This window comes from Apium graveolens, chromosome 4 (genome assembly GCF_009905375.1).
Source record: "Apium graveolens cultivar Ventura chromosome 4, ASM990537v1, whole genome shotgun sequence".
Taxonomy (NCBI): Eukaryota; Viridiplantae; Streptophyta; class Magnoliopsida; order Apiales; family Apiaceae; genus Apium; species Apium graveolens.
The window spans coordinates 276,656,132-276,672,558 of record NC_133650.1 but is presented as its reverse complement, the minus strand read 5'-3'; positions in this window follow the sequence as shown (position 1 = coordinate 276,672,558).

The window sequence follows — 16,427 nt, the reverse complement described above, 5'->3', positions numbered from 1 at the left end:
TAGTGAATGTCATGTCTATTGCAAAGAAGAAATATGCGTTGGTCATAGTAGATGAGTTCACCAGATACACATGGGTGTATTTCTTGCACACAAAAAGTGAAACTGCATCTATCCTGATTGATCATGTCAAACATCTGGATAAATTGATCAAAGATTCTGTGAAAATTTTGAGGAGTGATAATGGCACTGAATTCAAGAATCTGATAATGGAAGAGTTCTGCAAAAATCATGGAATAAAGCAGAAATTTTCTGCTCCTGGAACTCCACAGCAAAATGGAGTTGTTGAAAGGAAGAATAGAACTCTCATTGAAGCTGCACGAACAATGCTTGAAGAAGCAAAGCTTCCAACCTATTTCTGGGCTGAAGCTGTGCAGACTGCTTGTTTTACTCAAAATGCAACACTCATTAACAAGCATGGAAAAACACCATATGAGATGGTGAAGAACAAGAAGCCAAATCTGAAATACTTTCATGTATTTGGATGTAAGTGTTTTGTTCTCAAGACTCATCCTGAACAGCTATCCAAGTTTGATCTAAAAGCTGATGAGGGAATCTTTGTTGGATATCCACTTTCCACAAAAGCCTTCAGAGTCTATAATTTGAGAACAAAAGTGGTCATGGAATCTATCAATGTCTCTTTTGATGACAAGAAGATCACTGGACTTGAAGATTGCATTGATCATGATCAGCTGAGATTTGAAAATGAAGATTCATATTCTGATACCTTAAATCCTGATAGTCTAAGTTCTAATACTGTAAACTCTGATGGATTAAGCTCTGATGTTATTGAAACTGTGGTGACTACGTCAAAGGAAGATGCACCAATGCAGGGGGAGCATACTCAAGATATTATCACATCTCAAGAAGCATCAGAACACACATCTGGCTCTTCAAGTTCTGATTCGTCAAGTTCTGATAAGCCAAGTACTGATAGTGCTGAAAATCTAAATGCTGAAGAATCCAACTCAGAGAGCATAGTTTCAGGGGGAGCATCAGAAAATGAAAACGAAGACAGCATGAATCATGGGGGAGCATCCAGTTCTAGAGAAAACCTTCCATCTGCAAGGAAGTGGACAAAATCACATACACCTGATTTGATAATTGGAAATCCTGATGCAGGTATCAGAACTAGAACAGGTACTTCTAATGAATGTCTTTACAATTCTTTTCTCCCTCAGTCTGAGCTAAAGAAAGTGGAAGAAGCTCTTCAAGATGCTGATTGGGTGCAAGCAATGCAGGAAGAGTTGAATGAATTTGAAAGAAACGAAGTCTGGACCTTAGTGCCAAGACCTAAGAATAGATCTGTTGTTGGTACAAAATGGGTATTCAGAAATAAAACTGATAGTGATGGCATAATTACAAGGAACAAGGCAAGGCTGGTTGCAAAAGGATATTCTCAACAGGAAGGAATTGACTATGATGAAACATTTGCACCAGTTGCTAGGTTAGAAGCCATAAGGATATTCATGGCTTATGCTGCTCACAAAAAGTTTACTGTCTTTCAAATGGATGTGAAAAGTGCTTTTTTCAATGGAGAATTGGAGGAGGAAGTATATGTTGAACAACCTCCAGGCTTTGTAGATTCCAAACATCCAGATTATGTCTACAGGCTTGATAAAGCACTTTATGGACTTAAGCAAGCTCCTAGAGCATAGTATGAGACTTTAGCTCAGGTTCTTCTGGAAAGTGGATTCAACAGAGGAACTATTGACAAAACACTGTTCTATCTCAACCATGGCAAGGACTTACTTTTGGTCCAGATTTATGTTGATGATATCATTTTTGGGTCTCCAAATGACAAACTTTGCAAAAAGTTTGCCAAACTAATGCAGTCAAGATATCAGATGAGTATGATGGGAGAACTTAGTTATTTTCTGGGCCTTCAAGTCAAGCAGAGTGAAGAAGGCACTTTTATTTGTCAATCTAAGTACACCAGAAACTTGCTGAAGAAATTTGGAATGCAGGATTGTTCAAGTGCATCCACTCCCATGGCCACTGCAACAAAACTGGATAAGGATACTGGTAAATCAGTAGATATTACTGATTACAGAGGTATGATTGGCTCACTTCTTTATCTAACTGCTAGTAGACCAGATATCATGTTTGCTACCTGTCTTTGTGCAAGATTTCAAGCAGACCCAAGAGAACCTCACTTAACAGCTGTAAAGAGAATCTTTAAGTATCTTAAAGGAACAGCTGATCTAGGATTATGGTATCCTAGAGAATCAGATTTTAAATTAATAGGTTACTCAGATGCAGATTTTGCAGGTTGCAAAATTGACAGGAAAAGCACAAGTGGAAGCTGCCAATTTCTTGGAGGCAGATTGGTTTCTTGGTATAGCAAGAAACAAAAGTCAATTTCCACATCAACTGCAGAAGCAGAGTATATTGCTGCAGGAAGCTGCTGTGCACAGATTCTTTGGATGAAGAATCAGTTACTGGATTATGGGTTAACATATTTCAAAATCCCTATTTACTGTGATAATCAAAGTGCTATTGCTATGACAGGTAATCCAGTTCAACACTCTATGACAAAGCACATCAGTATCAGGTACCATTTCATCAGGGAACATGTGGATGAAGGTACAGTGGAATTGCATTTTGTTCCCACAGATCAACAAGTAGCAGATATCTTCACAAAACCACTGTGTGAAGCTACCTTTACAAGATTGGTAAATGAACTTGGAATGATTTCAGGTTCTTTCTCTAAATCTGCTTAAACTTGTTCTATGTTATCAGACTTTATGATCAGTATTTACAGAATTAATCTCTTTGTGTATTCTGTGCTTAATTGATAAATGTTTTTAAGTACTGACTGTTGTCTGATATATATCTCTTAACTCTAATAAGTGATATATCTGTTTAAGTAATCATTCAATCCTATGAGGATAATTGTGCTAGATACTAACCTACTAGTCTTCAATAAACAAATGATCCCATGAAAGAAGTAATTATTTCTGTGGAAATCTTATGACACAAGCAAATTCTGATACTTGAGCTTAGTTTAGTTTACTTTATTCATCTTATTACTAAGTCCCAAATTAGAATAATGCTACTCATCTGTTTAAGTTCTGATTCTAGTAAAACTGCTGAATGTACTAAGTGCTGATAAACCTCACTTATCAAAAGAAGAAGAAAAAGAATCAAAGAATAATATCAGGTACTCCTTTGAGATCTAGAGTAAAAATGTGAATGGGACGACCCAAGTGCATAGCTGGTATTAAGTAAATATGCATTAGAAAAGCAAAGTATTTTCTTGGTGACTTTTCACACTCTATGATTACTGGAGAAATACTCTGATAATAGCATAAATTCTGATAAGCAGTCGTAACTCACTTACACTGAGAAGCCACTGTAAAATAGAATTTAAAAAGATGCATAAAATTAGCACAAAAACAGTTGAGGTGGACTCATGCATGAACTCATTTATCAGTAGGTTTCAGGATAATGACAGCTCTTTAGCAAAATTTTAATTATGACTTATTTCTAAGATGTACTGAAGTAAATCAGACTTTACTCTTTATTAGTTATTTAGCTTAATGCACACACAAATCACTCCATATGAATGATGAAATTTTTGTGGTGGTCTATGTTCTTTTAGACAAACAGTCACTGTGTCACCTTGCACAAATTATGAGGACACGTTCTAGTTATATGTTCTGATGATTAAGTTCTGAAGACTATAACTCAGAACTTGTATGAAAACTTACTATGATAGATATTCCTTGTTCGAGTTAAGACATTATGTTCTGATGACTGTTAAGTTCTGGTATAGGTCTAAGTTCTGATTTTTCAGTCTAACCCTTTACTTGACTTATCTGTGAGTAAAATTTGGTAACAGTCTCAGATTAATTTAGAATATGTTGAAGTGGAAGATTAATAGTCTATGGTGAGGACTAATGGCACTCGTCCTTGAACAGTTCACTCTTGTTACATGTGCACATTCCTTTTCAAATGACTGTTATTCTTTTTCAAGTCTAGGGAGACGAGGTAGACTTAACTCTATCTGTCAGCATTAAATATCTTCGCGTCTCCTGGCATTCTCTTGCCTATATAAACAGCCACTTCACATTAGCCTTTCCATCAATTTTTCTCACAATCTTAACTTCATATTCTTTTTCAAACACATCATGGTTCGATTCAACATGTTTTTGAATTACCAAAATTTTCATATGGAGCTAAGCTGCGCCGACTGGCAGCAGGAGTGGCATGTAACTACCATTCCTGAAGAGATATGGGGCTCTGTCCCACAGGCGGTGCTGAACCGACTTCTGTTCTTCGAGATGGACTACCAGCTTCATCTTGATCGATTGGAGGAGGAAAGGCGGGAAGCTATCCGTCAGCAAGAGCGAATCATACGACTCGCTATCTTGTTTGTCGAAGATAGGAAGAGGAAGATGACTTAATCTCGTCTTCTTCCTGTTCTTCTTCATCCTCAGCTTTGTCAGGCTTCTTAGCTAGGACTAAAGTTGTTGACGTTAGGTTTAGAAGCTTAGGACAAGATTGTAAAAGTTCTGATGTAATTTCAATTTCATCAATGTATTATTTTGATATATTAATGGAATTTGTTTTTGTCTTATGATCTTGTCTCTGAGAAATTTTGATACGCATTGATAAATCCTGATAAATATTCTGATGATCGTATAAATTGTGTCTGACTTTAAGTTCTGATACTGTTTTATCAGTACTTACTTAACTGATTGATTTTACTCATTCTCACACATAGTTTTTTTCAGAATATTGATATTGCAGAGTAAAATATTTGACTTAGTGGGAACAGTTTCAATTTTAAATTAAAACTGATTCACCTTGATTAATGGAATCTAGGTAAGTGGAACGGTTTTTCCTTGAAAAACTGCAAGTGGGTGGTAATTATTCCTTATTTACCGTGCCCATTACTTTTTGCCTTCTCTATGTATAACAGGTGTCAAGGTATTTACCACTACTTTTAAATGCATGTCTGCCATGTGTCCTCAACGGTTACTTTTTGTGTATAAGTAAAAGAGAGCAAAGATTGTCAAATCTTTTATTTACCTTTATATTTTATCTCTCTCTTTACTTTTCAACTCTCTCATCTACTGACGATTTTCTTTTAAGAGGCATTTTCTCAAACACATTACAGGTTACCGATTTCTTTCCAAACATAATGGCACCCAAGGACATTCTCTTTGATGGAGCAAAGTTTGTTCCTAATAACTTCTCTGCGATACTAAACACTACAGAGGCACCCTCTGAACTTCATTTCATTCAGGACTTTCTCACTAGTTCTGATATTGGGTTTGCTCTAACTGAGCCTACATCCATTTCTGGAGTTCAAGTACTGGAGTTTTGGAGGAGTGGAGTATATGACAATGGTGGTGCTCAAGGGTCCCCAAGTATAATATTTTCATCAGGGGAAGATGAGTATGTTGTGACTTTGTCTACAGTTAGACAGGCATTACAGCTACCTGAGGACTGTGTTTATTCTACTGTTGATGACTCAGTTCTTCAAAACATGATGGTTAGTCTGGGATATGAAGGAACATTGACCAAGCTTGGACAGTTGAAGAGATCTTTCATAAGGAGGGAATGGAGTTTCTTCTTTGATTGCATTACCAAAGCTTTCGCCAACAAATGTTCAAATTTTGATGTAATTCCCATATTCAGCCAACAAATCGGGTATGCACTTCTAAATCACACTGATTTTGATTATGCACGAGCAGTCTTAGGTTTTATTGGGGATAGGATGACAGAAGATCGCAATACTGTATATTTTGCAAGATTTTGTCAGCTTATTTATAGTTTTTGTTGTAATCAGCCCCAAAATTTTGGTGATCTAATTCCATCTTTCAGAATAGCTAAGAGAGCTTTTACTGATTTATTATCTTCTGATAATAAAAAAGGCTGTGTTAAGACCCCTCTTAATACCTTTATCTGTCAAACAAGCCTTAATCACCTATGATCCTGTTAAGTACACTGCACTTTATCCTGATGTTCAAACATCAGAACCTGGTTCATCAGCACCTACCACCTCTACTCAGCCACCTCAAACCTCTCAACCATCTCTCAGAACATATCTCAAGTCCTATGTGAAGCCTACATCTTCTAAGTCAAAGAGAACAAAGACTGTTTCTCAAACACCTCAGAAGAAGAGGAGGATTACTTTGAGAGATGAATCAGATTCTGAGGAACAGATTCTTTCTTCAGAACCTGTGGTAACTGCAGCTGAGAAAAAGATTTCTCAGAAGGATTCTGAACTTGGAGGATCTAAGCTTCTCAAGAGGCTTAGAAAAATGACAATTCCTGAAACTTCCAAGGACTCTAAATTACCAAGGAAATACAAGAAACAGAGGGCAAAAAGGCCAGTTTCAGATGATGAGGAGGAAGCAGCTAAGGAAGGGGATCAGGAATCTCTGATCTCACAAGAAAAAGAATTTGATCCAGTTACTTCTTCTCCATCCACTCCATCTCAGGAAATTGTATCTGACAAGGCTAATTTCCCATCTGTGTCTCTTGGTAATCAAGGCACAAGTGCTGATAATGATGATCAACACTTAGTTGTGCCTGGAGTAATTTTCTTAGAAGCTCCAACAGCAACAAATCTTTTGCCAACACCTGTTACTGATGCTATTCAAACTCCGGAATTATCTAAGTCACCTTCTCTACATCTAGACACTGATGATCAGACTTTATGTGAGCATCAGGATATGGCTGTTGATCAGAACTTAGCATCAGATCAGCAATTAGAGGATGCTGACGCCTCCATTGCTACTCACACTGCTATTATATCAGATGATACTGATTCTATAAGTTCTGATGCTGCACATGCTGGAGATACTGGTGATGCTGCTCCAACTGCAAATACTGATGCAGCAGGTCCTTCAGGACACATTCCTCTTTCTAAGTCTGAACTAGTAAAGAAGTTTGTTACAGAGGAACCACCAGTGCCTTGGAGTGAAACTCCTGCAGGACATGAGTGGACTAAGGAATGGAACTCAGTCTCATGTATTCCATCTGCGTTACATCTTACTGAGCACTTGACTAAAGCTGATGAAATGTTAAATTCTGATGATTTCAAAACCCAGCTTCGTGTCACTGCATTGAGTACTAAACATCTACAAGGTCTTCATTCAACCACTCATGCAGAAATACACAAGATTCAGGAGAACTTTATCAATCAGGAACAAGTTTGGAAACTTGATAAGAAAAAGTTCTTTCAACCTTCTATTGACAGGATTGCTTATATTGAGAAGACTCAAGATCGTCAACAAGCACAGATTGATCAAATTCTGCAAAATCAAGCTTCTCAGCAATCACAATTGACTGAAATCCAATCTTCAGTGGAATTGCTTATCTCTCTTCTACTTCCTGCTGATGCCAAAAAGGGGGAGAAAGTAATTAAGTCCAAATGCAAGGATGACAAGACACTGCAAGGAAAGGATGATGAAAAAGATGACCAAGGAAACTCTGGAATAGGTGGAGGTCATAGTCAAGGTAAAAGATTCTCATCAAGAAATGCTGAAATTGCAAGTCACAGGATAAGTTCTGATACTGGGAAGAGAATAAGTTCTGATACTGGTAAAAGAATAAATTCTGATGAACTTCTAGATCTTGATGAAGAAATGTCAAGACAGTTATTTCTTAAAGAAAATCCAGGAATGGACTTGGAAAGTTTAAAGGAAGAAGAAGCTAGACTTAAATCAAAGAAAGCCACATCTAAATCTGAAGCTTCTGGTAAAAAGTCACTTCCAAAACTTAAAGGCATTGTGATTAAAGAAAAGGCACAAACTGAAGCAACATTTGCTAAATCACAACCAAAGATAGATCCAAGATCCAAGGGTAAAGAAAAGGTTGGTGAACCTGTTAAAGTTTATGTACCTCCTGAAGATGAAAAAATTACTGATGACAAAGATAATCTTGCTCTGACTTCAAGAAAAGTTCTTAAAACAACCTCTGACATGGCTCAAGTTGTTCAGAGTCAAGAAATTGTAAGTTCTGATATTCAAAAGAAGCAAGTAACCTCTGACACAGTTCAAGTTAACTTGATATCAGAAGGAAGATCAAAAACACTCCTACCAGGATTCACTAAGGCAAAACAAACTCAATCTTTGAAGACTACTGCAAGTCATTTTGAAGCTAGAGTAGTTACTGGAAAGGAAGCAAGAGATAAAACTGGATTGGGAAGTGCTGATGAAAGAAGAGTACACAACACTACCAATGATCCAACTTCCTTGAGTGAACCAGGTATTGGAGCAACTCCTGAAAGATTGAATCAACTGGAATCTGTACAAATGGTTTACCATACCTACTTGAAGGAACACATCTTGTTGTATTTCATGACAGATGGTAGGGTATATCATATAAGACAAAATGCCATTCCATTGAAGTATTTTGAAGAATTGGAGCATGTATTATTCTTACTTCAAGTGGATGACAGATTGACAGGGACTGCTGCAAACTATTTGAAAGAACAGATTCAGAGACAGAAAAGACTTTATTCTGTTAAGTCTGACAGCATATATGTTCCAAAGTACAGAAATCACAATGGTGATATTGTTGATATGAAGCCTAATACTGCACAGATCAGAACATATCTTGGTATTAAGGGGCTTGAATTTAATCTAGAGTCTGACAAAGCTTATGTCATAAGACTAGATCAGGAGTTGAGAAAAGCAAAGATTAATGATCTCAGAGCTGCAATATTTCAAACTGGTGAAGATACTGCAGAGCTTAAAGATGTCAAACGGAGAATGATTGATGAACTCAGATATGCTGAGAAATGTTTGTTGAAGAATTATCTCAGAACAACTCCTGACATCAGAGAGATCAGAAAATGATGAAGCCAAGTCGAAGATCTACAACTGCTTAAATTCTGATGGGTATACAGACTAAAGTTGTTATCAGAATTTGAATTGGTAAAAGCTTTAAGGACTGTAAGTTGTAGTTATCTTGTCTAATTCTCATGCATTTGTACTTAATGTTTTTGACATCATCAAATATCTGTTAAACTTGTATATTTTGCTAATTTACAAGTTGGGGGAGATTGTTAGATATATTTGATAATGTCATGGCTAATATGTTTTATGTTTAGATTTCAGATCTTATTTGAACAGGACAAATCAGTACTTATACTGGACGTCAGGACTTAAGGGATATCAGTACTTATGTTATCAGGAGATAAGCATCAGAAGATAGATATCAGAACTTAAGTGCTGAAGGACGATCAGATAAGGACAGTAGCTGATTAAAGTTAAGAAGATCAAGATAAACATAAGAAGAGATATGCATGAAGAAGGAATTCCGTAAAGAATGGAATACTTGGAAGAAAAGATATCTGATTGATATATTAGGAAGCAGAATTATATTCCATATCAATTAGCGATTATCTTGTAACTGTGTAATATATAAACACAGACATAGGGTTTACACTAGAAGTGTTATCATTATCGAGAATATTATTTACTGTAACCCTAGCAGCTCTCGTGATATTTTGTTCATCACTGAGAGATAACAGTTCCAGATTGTAACAGAGTTTATTGTTTCAATAAAGTTTGTTTTCTGTTACATAAGTTCTTGAAGTTTGATTTGATTGTAATAAACACTGTATTCACCCCCTCTACAGTGAAAGTGTGACCTAACACTAAAAAATATGGATGAGGCACTTGGGGCATTCAAAAAGTTTTAATCACAAGTTGAAGATGGCAATGACAAGAAAGTTAGAGTGTTGAGGACATATAGGGGTGGGGAGTTCTCTTCCAAAGAATTTGATACTTACTTTGAGGAGGCCGGAATTACGAGACACTACACTACACTGTTAGGGCGAAAACACGCGCTAATATTCACGCAAGTATACGCGTTCGCAAGTAATATAGAATACTTTCTAGTTCATTCCCACAGAGACTCAGACTGAATTATTGTTTAATTCAACTCACTCATCAATGTATGATTACTTCTCAATGTTAAGATACTAACACTTAAAATTGTTGATTAAATATTAACTACAATTAACTACTTAATTAATCACTTAACTAACACTTCAATTTATCAATAATAAAACACTCATGAGATCACAACTTCATTATTACTTCCTTCTATAGCCATTGTTATTACCTTTAGCATGTGACAGTGATGATATTAATCGAATAACACGAAACTGATAAAAGCCAACTTTCATTGTACGAATACCATTCTACCAAACATCCACAATTAAGATAGAAGTTGAATAGTCATCAATTATGTTGAGTTCCTATATGTCTACAGAAATTGACAACACAACGATTTAAGCACAAGTTATTCCTTTTTGATTACATAGGGCAAATAAAACTGTTAGAGTTACCCACTAATCATGCACAACATACATGAACCTATGCTAGCATGGCAAGATCTAAATCTCAAGATCCACCGTCGCTTCACAAGAGATTAACACCCTATCTTATATGTTCGCGACGCACATAAGACGAATACGCACAACCAATACTAGATATCATACAATCATCACACACTAAAGTATTAAACAATTAACTAAAGAATTTCATAATAAATCCGCTGCAACCCCATGATCACGATTAGCCCATAATAGCACTTATCGTCATCATGGGTTCATATGAAATCATGATAAACAAACACAAGAAAATAATAACTAAACTAATTATATTAAAACAGAGTACGTCACAAGAGTAAATAAGTTCAAAGCAAGAAAACTAGCATCCAACGTTACAACGAAACAAGAATCACAAGAAAATATTCTTCCTCTTCGTTGCTGTGTGCTAAATCGGTCTTCTTCCTTATCTCCTTCGCTTCTTGCGTAAAAACACAATCTTCTTCAATCCACACTTGTGAAAATGTCTCTAATCTACTTATATAATAGTCCCATAAAACTCAGATTACATAGAAGTGGAAACCAAACAGAAGTGGAAATCCTGAAATAATATGTTTTTTTTCCCGACCCTGCGCGGCCGCTCAGCAATGTTGAGCGGGCGCCCAGACCTCTACTGGAAAAAATCTGATTTTTGCTCCGTTTCTTCGCCGTAATCTGCCCGTTTCTTTCCCCTCGCAATGGTGAACACATGCCAAGGCTTATTCTTGATGATTCCTCCCCCGAAATGTAACTAATACCCTGAAATGCATAAACACTAGAAAAACGCATCAAATACACAAAATACTTGATTTCAAGACACCAATTTAAGCCATTTTAAGACGTTCTAAGTGGTATAAAATGCCACTTATCACACCCCCAAACTTAAATCGATGCTTGTCCTCAAGCGTCACAGACTCAAAAATAAATAAAAACATGCATGAATGCAATCTATATGAAAATGCAGCGATCCCCCTTACTACGATTAACCAACCAAATTGCAACATCTCAACGAATGCAGTTAGACAACTAAGATCAATAAACTCATGCAAACAGACATACAGCCAGAAACGTGGTGTGTGCAAATGCTTAACAGATATGCTTCGAAACTAGACCAATTACTATGACTAGACTATCCTCAAGGCAATCCTTCGATTATACAAAGAATAAAAAATTCTAGGCACAAAGTGATATACAACACTACAAGAACTCTGGAGCTTATTACGGAATCGTGCTTTTATTCACAACTCAAATGCTTATTTGACCGTGCAATGAGTGAGGTCCACAAAAGACTTATACAATGGTATCCATGTAACGAGCGTTAGGTTAACGGATCCCAGACTCTAAAAGCCTTAGGTCACTAGGCACAAAGTCCCCTAAGAACTTAATAACTCGAATACCAAAGAGCCCACTCTTGATCAATTATGCATAAATTTTTTTTTAACTTCTGAGCAAGTGCGTTTCGCTCCATCTTGCTCAACCCTAGACTACTCGCACCATATGCGAGCCGGCTACTAGCCAATTGACGCCTAGCCACAACTAGCACAACTTCCAAAAAATTTTTTTTTTTTTTTCTCCAAATTTTTTTTCTTTTTCTTTTTCATGCCTTTATCACTAAGAACCTATAATCGAATTCTAAGCATAATAAGTAGATTGACCTTGAAAACAACCAAATCATAACAACAATCTAGCCCTTACGCATTCTCTAAGACTTAGTGGACTTACAATTATTTCTAGCATGCATATCAACCTACACGACTTAATATCACTTTAATGATATCACTACACTCGCATCAATATCACAATTCAGTCGATAAATCATTGCAAAAGGGATCATGGCAAATGCATGAGCTACATGACATTCATAACAAAAAAACTATATGGCATAAATTATGCAACTATATGAACTAAACTATCATGAATATGCAACTATATGACACACACACAATATTCCTTAACTACCACCCCCAAACTAAAAATCTTCACTGTCCTCAGTGAAAGTAGTAGAAAGGAACACTAGGTATACCTACTCGGAGTCATCATCATCATCACCCTCAGTAGGTGGAGTATCAGGCGGCGGGTATGCAGAGTCCTCACCAAAAACTGGCCACTGGATATCAGATCCAAGGCCTCGAAAAGCAGTCCCTAACGCAAGGGTGAGCTCCTGAGCAAACCTGCTCTGTGTCTCATACATGGCATCCATCCGCCGTGAAAGCCTCCTATACTGGGCATCAACCATCCCAGCACCCTCCTGAGCTCTTGAAGAACCAGCCTCATCACGCCCTGGCCTAGCCATAGTAGCACCTCGTGCTGGACGCCCTCCTGGAAGACGATAACCCAGCCCATGCTCCTCAGGCTCACCACCGGTCCACTCCTGTATCCCATTCAGAGTGCCAGAATCAATCAGAGCTGTTGGCAACCGTAACTGCTCATGAGCCGGCCAGTTCACTCCCACTGCTCGACATAGCTTCGTAACCGTGGATGCATAAGGGATGTTCATATGCTTCGCTCCCCTCAAAAACTTCAGAATTCCTTGGTAGATAAACTCAACAAGGTCCACATAGTACTCCTCATTCAAAATTCCCCACAACAACTGTGCTCTCTCAACTGTGACCTCGTGTGCATGCGACGAAGGCAAAATATTAGCACAAATAAATGCATTCCATGCACGGGCATACCTGTTCATGGCGATCGCCGGAAAGCGACGATACTCATTAGTGTCGGTCCTGAAGGTCCAAACTGTGCCCGGTCGACAGAGAGTCGCACAAATCAAATCCAAGTCAAAATCCTCAGCAGTCTTTTCATTCCAGTTCTCCTCCTCGGGCTTCCTCTCTCGCTGTCCAATCACACGGCGAATCGCCGCAGGATGATAATCAACCGTCATCCCTCGGACCACAGAAAACCCATTCTTTTTGGCCTTCGCGTTCGCGTAGAACTCGCGAACAATGCTCATCGGTACCGCTTCGGGTGACTCACAAAAAGCTATCCACCCCTTCTCTGCAATCATGGGCAGCAACTCACCATCCCTCCCTGATGGTAAAAACCCCCTCTCCTTCAGAATCGGCTTCCCCAACAGCCTAGTGTACTCCTCCTCCGCGGCTCTGTCAGTTAACTGAGGCCTTGCAGCAGTACCCCTCGATGAATCATCAGTAGGAACTGTGCTGCTGCTGTCAATAGTGTGTGCTCTCTTGGGTGCCATTGATTCGTGAATAAAAGTGTGTAAGAACTGATTTTTGATGTTTGTGAGAGGGTTTAAGTGTAGGAAGTTTTGTGGGAGATATGTAGGATAGGTGTATGTATATATAGGGTGTGGATTAGATTAGGGTTTGGGAATTAAGGGTTAAAATGATGGGGTAGTGGGAACAAATCATGGGTTTATGGGCTAAAACTGTTTTTGTGTTTTTTTTCTGAACTGTAAAAAAAATTCTGGTACTCGACCCCTGAGCGGGCGCTCAGGGGGTCACTGGGAAAAAAAAATTTCAGCCCCTGTTTTCTGATTTTTTTGTATTTTTGGATAGGTTATTAACTTCTAAGGGTTCCTGTAACAACAATTCATGGGTTGCCTCCCACGCAACGCTTCTTTTTTGTCATTAGCTTGACGTTTCGTACCTTTCTCAAGTTGTCAACAAAATGGCACTAACCACTTCTCGGTTTTCCATGTCCCCATAGTAGTGCTTCAACCGCTGACCATTAACCTTGAATGCTTGGTCCGGATCATTCTCAAAAATTTCCACCGCTCCATGTGGAAACACAGTTTTGACAATAAAAGGTCCAGACCACCTTGATTTCAACTTCCCAGGAAAAAGTCGGAGCCGAGAGTTGAATAAGAGAACTTGTTGCCCTGGCACAAATAACTTAGGATGTAGCTTCCTATCGTGCCACCTCTTCACCTTTTCCTTATACATTTTGTTATTCTCGTACGCTTGAAGTCGAAATTCATCAAGTTCATTAAGCTGAAACATTCTTTTCTTACCAGCTGCATCTAAATCCAGGTTCAACTTCTTCAATGCCCAGTAGGCCTTATGCTCAAGCTCCGCAGGTAGATGACATCCCTTACCGTACACCAACTGAAATGGTGACATCCCAAGTGGAGTCTTGTATGCTGTTCTGTAAGCCCAAACAGCTTCATCGAGCTTTAAAGACCAATCCTTCCTTGACGGACAAACAACCTTCTCTAGAATGCGCTTTATCTCTCTATTAGACACTTCCGCTTGACCATTTGTTTGCGGATGATAGGCAGTAGCTACTCGATGATTCACATTATAACGCTGCATCATAGAAGTGAACTTACGGTTGCAAAAATGCGATCCTTCATCACTTATGATTACCCGAGGTGTTCCAAACCTTGTGAAAATTTGCTTATGAAGAAAATTTAGCACTGCCTTTGCATCATTTGTCGGTAAAGCTTTAACTTCGACCCATTTTGAGACGTAATCGACTGCCAGCAAGATGTACTGATTATTGCAAGACGAGATAAAAGGCCCCATGAAATCGATTCCCCACACATCAAAAACCTCGACTTCAAGCATCACATTTAATGGCATCTCATCCTTCCTTGACAAATTTCCCACTCTTTGGCAACGATCACACCTTAAAAAAAACTGATGAGCATCTTTGAACAAAGTAGGCCAAAAAAAACCTGCTTGCAGAATACGAGCTGCCGTCTTCTCACCACCATAGTGTCCACCATAAACCGTGGAATGGCAGTCTCGTAATATCCCCTCCGTCTCACAGAACGGGATACATCTCCTGATGATCTGGTCAGCTCCTTGTCTAAACAAATATGGTTCATCCCACATATACCACTTCACCTCGTGCAGAAACTTCTTCTTTTGAGCGGATGTCAAATTAGGAGGCATTATATTGCTGACGAGATAGTTTACAATATCTGCAAACCATGGTTCTTCCTCCTGAATTACAAACAACTGCTCATCCGGAAAAGATTCATTGATTAACGTCCTATCCTGTGAAGTAGAATCGGGATTCTCCAACCTAGAGAGATGGTCAGCTACTTGATTCTCAGTACCTTTTCTATCTTTGATCTCTAACTCGAATTCCTGAAGTAAAAGCACCCAACGAATGAGTCTCGGCTTCGAATCCTTCTTGGAAACTAGATAGCGAATAGCCGCATGATCAGTGAATACTGTTACTTTCGTACCAAGTAGATAAGATCGAAATTTCTCAAAACCAAAGACTATAGCCAAAAGCTCCTTCTCAGTAGTGGTGTAGTTCAATTGGGCACCGTTTATAGTCTTACTCGCATAGTAGACCACATGGAAGAGGTTTTTCTTGCGTTGTCCCAGAACTGCACCTACCGCATAATCACTTGCATCACACATCATCTCAAACGGTTCTGTCCAATCTGGTGTTGTAATAACTGGTGCAGTGATCAAACTCTTCTTGAGAGTCTCGAATGCTGCCAAACATTCATCATCAAATTTGAAAAGCACATCTTTCTCAAGCAAATTGCACAACGGCTTAGATATCTTTAAAAAGTCCTTGATGAATCGCCGATAAAAACCCGCATGACCAAGAAAACTACGGATTCCTTTCACAGAATTAGGTGGGAGGAGATTTTCAATGACTCCCACCTTGGCCTTGTCCACCTCCAGACCCTTGCTAGAGACCTTATGCCCAAGGATAATGCCTTCACGCACCATAAAATGACATTTCTCCCAATTGAGCACCAAATTAGTTTCCACGCATCTTTTTAGTACGGCGCGCAGATTATTCAAACATTCATCATATGAATGTCCAAAGACGGAGAAGTCGTCCATGAACACTTCGACGTTATTTCCAATCATGTCAGAGAATATAGCCATCATACATCTCTGAAAAGTGGCCGGGGCGCCACATAACCCAAACGAAACTCTGCGAAAAGCAAACGTGCCAAATGGACAAGTGAAGGTAGTCTTTTCCTGATCCTCTGGTGCAATACAAATCTGATTATACCCGGAATAACCATCCAGAAGACAAAAATACTCATGACCTGCCAATCTGTCAAGCATCTGATCAATAAATGGAAGAGGGGAAGTGATCTTTCCTTGTGGCTTTGTTCAATTTTCTATAATCCATGCATACTCTCCATCCTGTA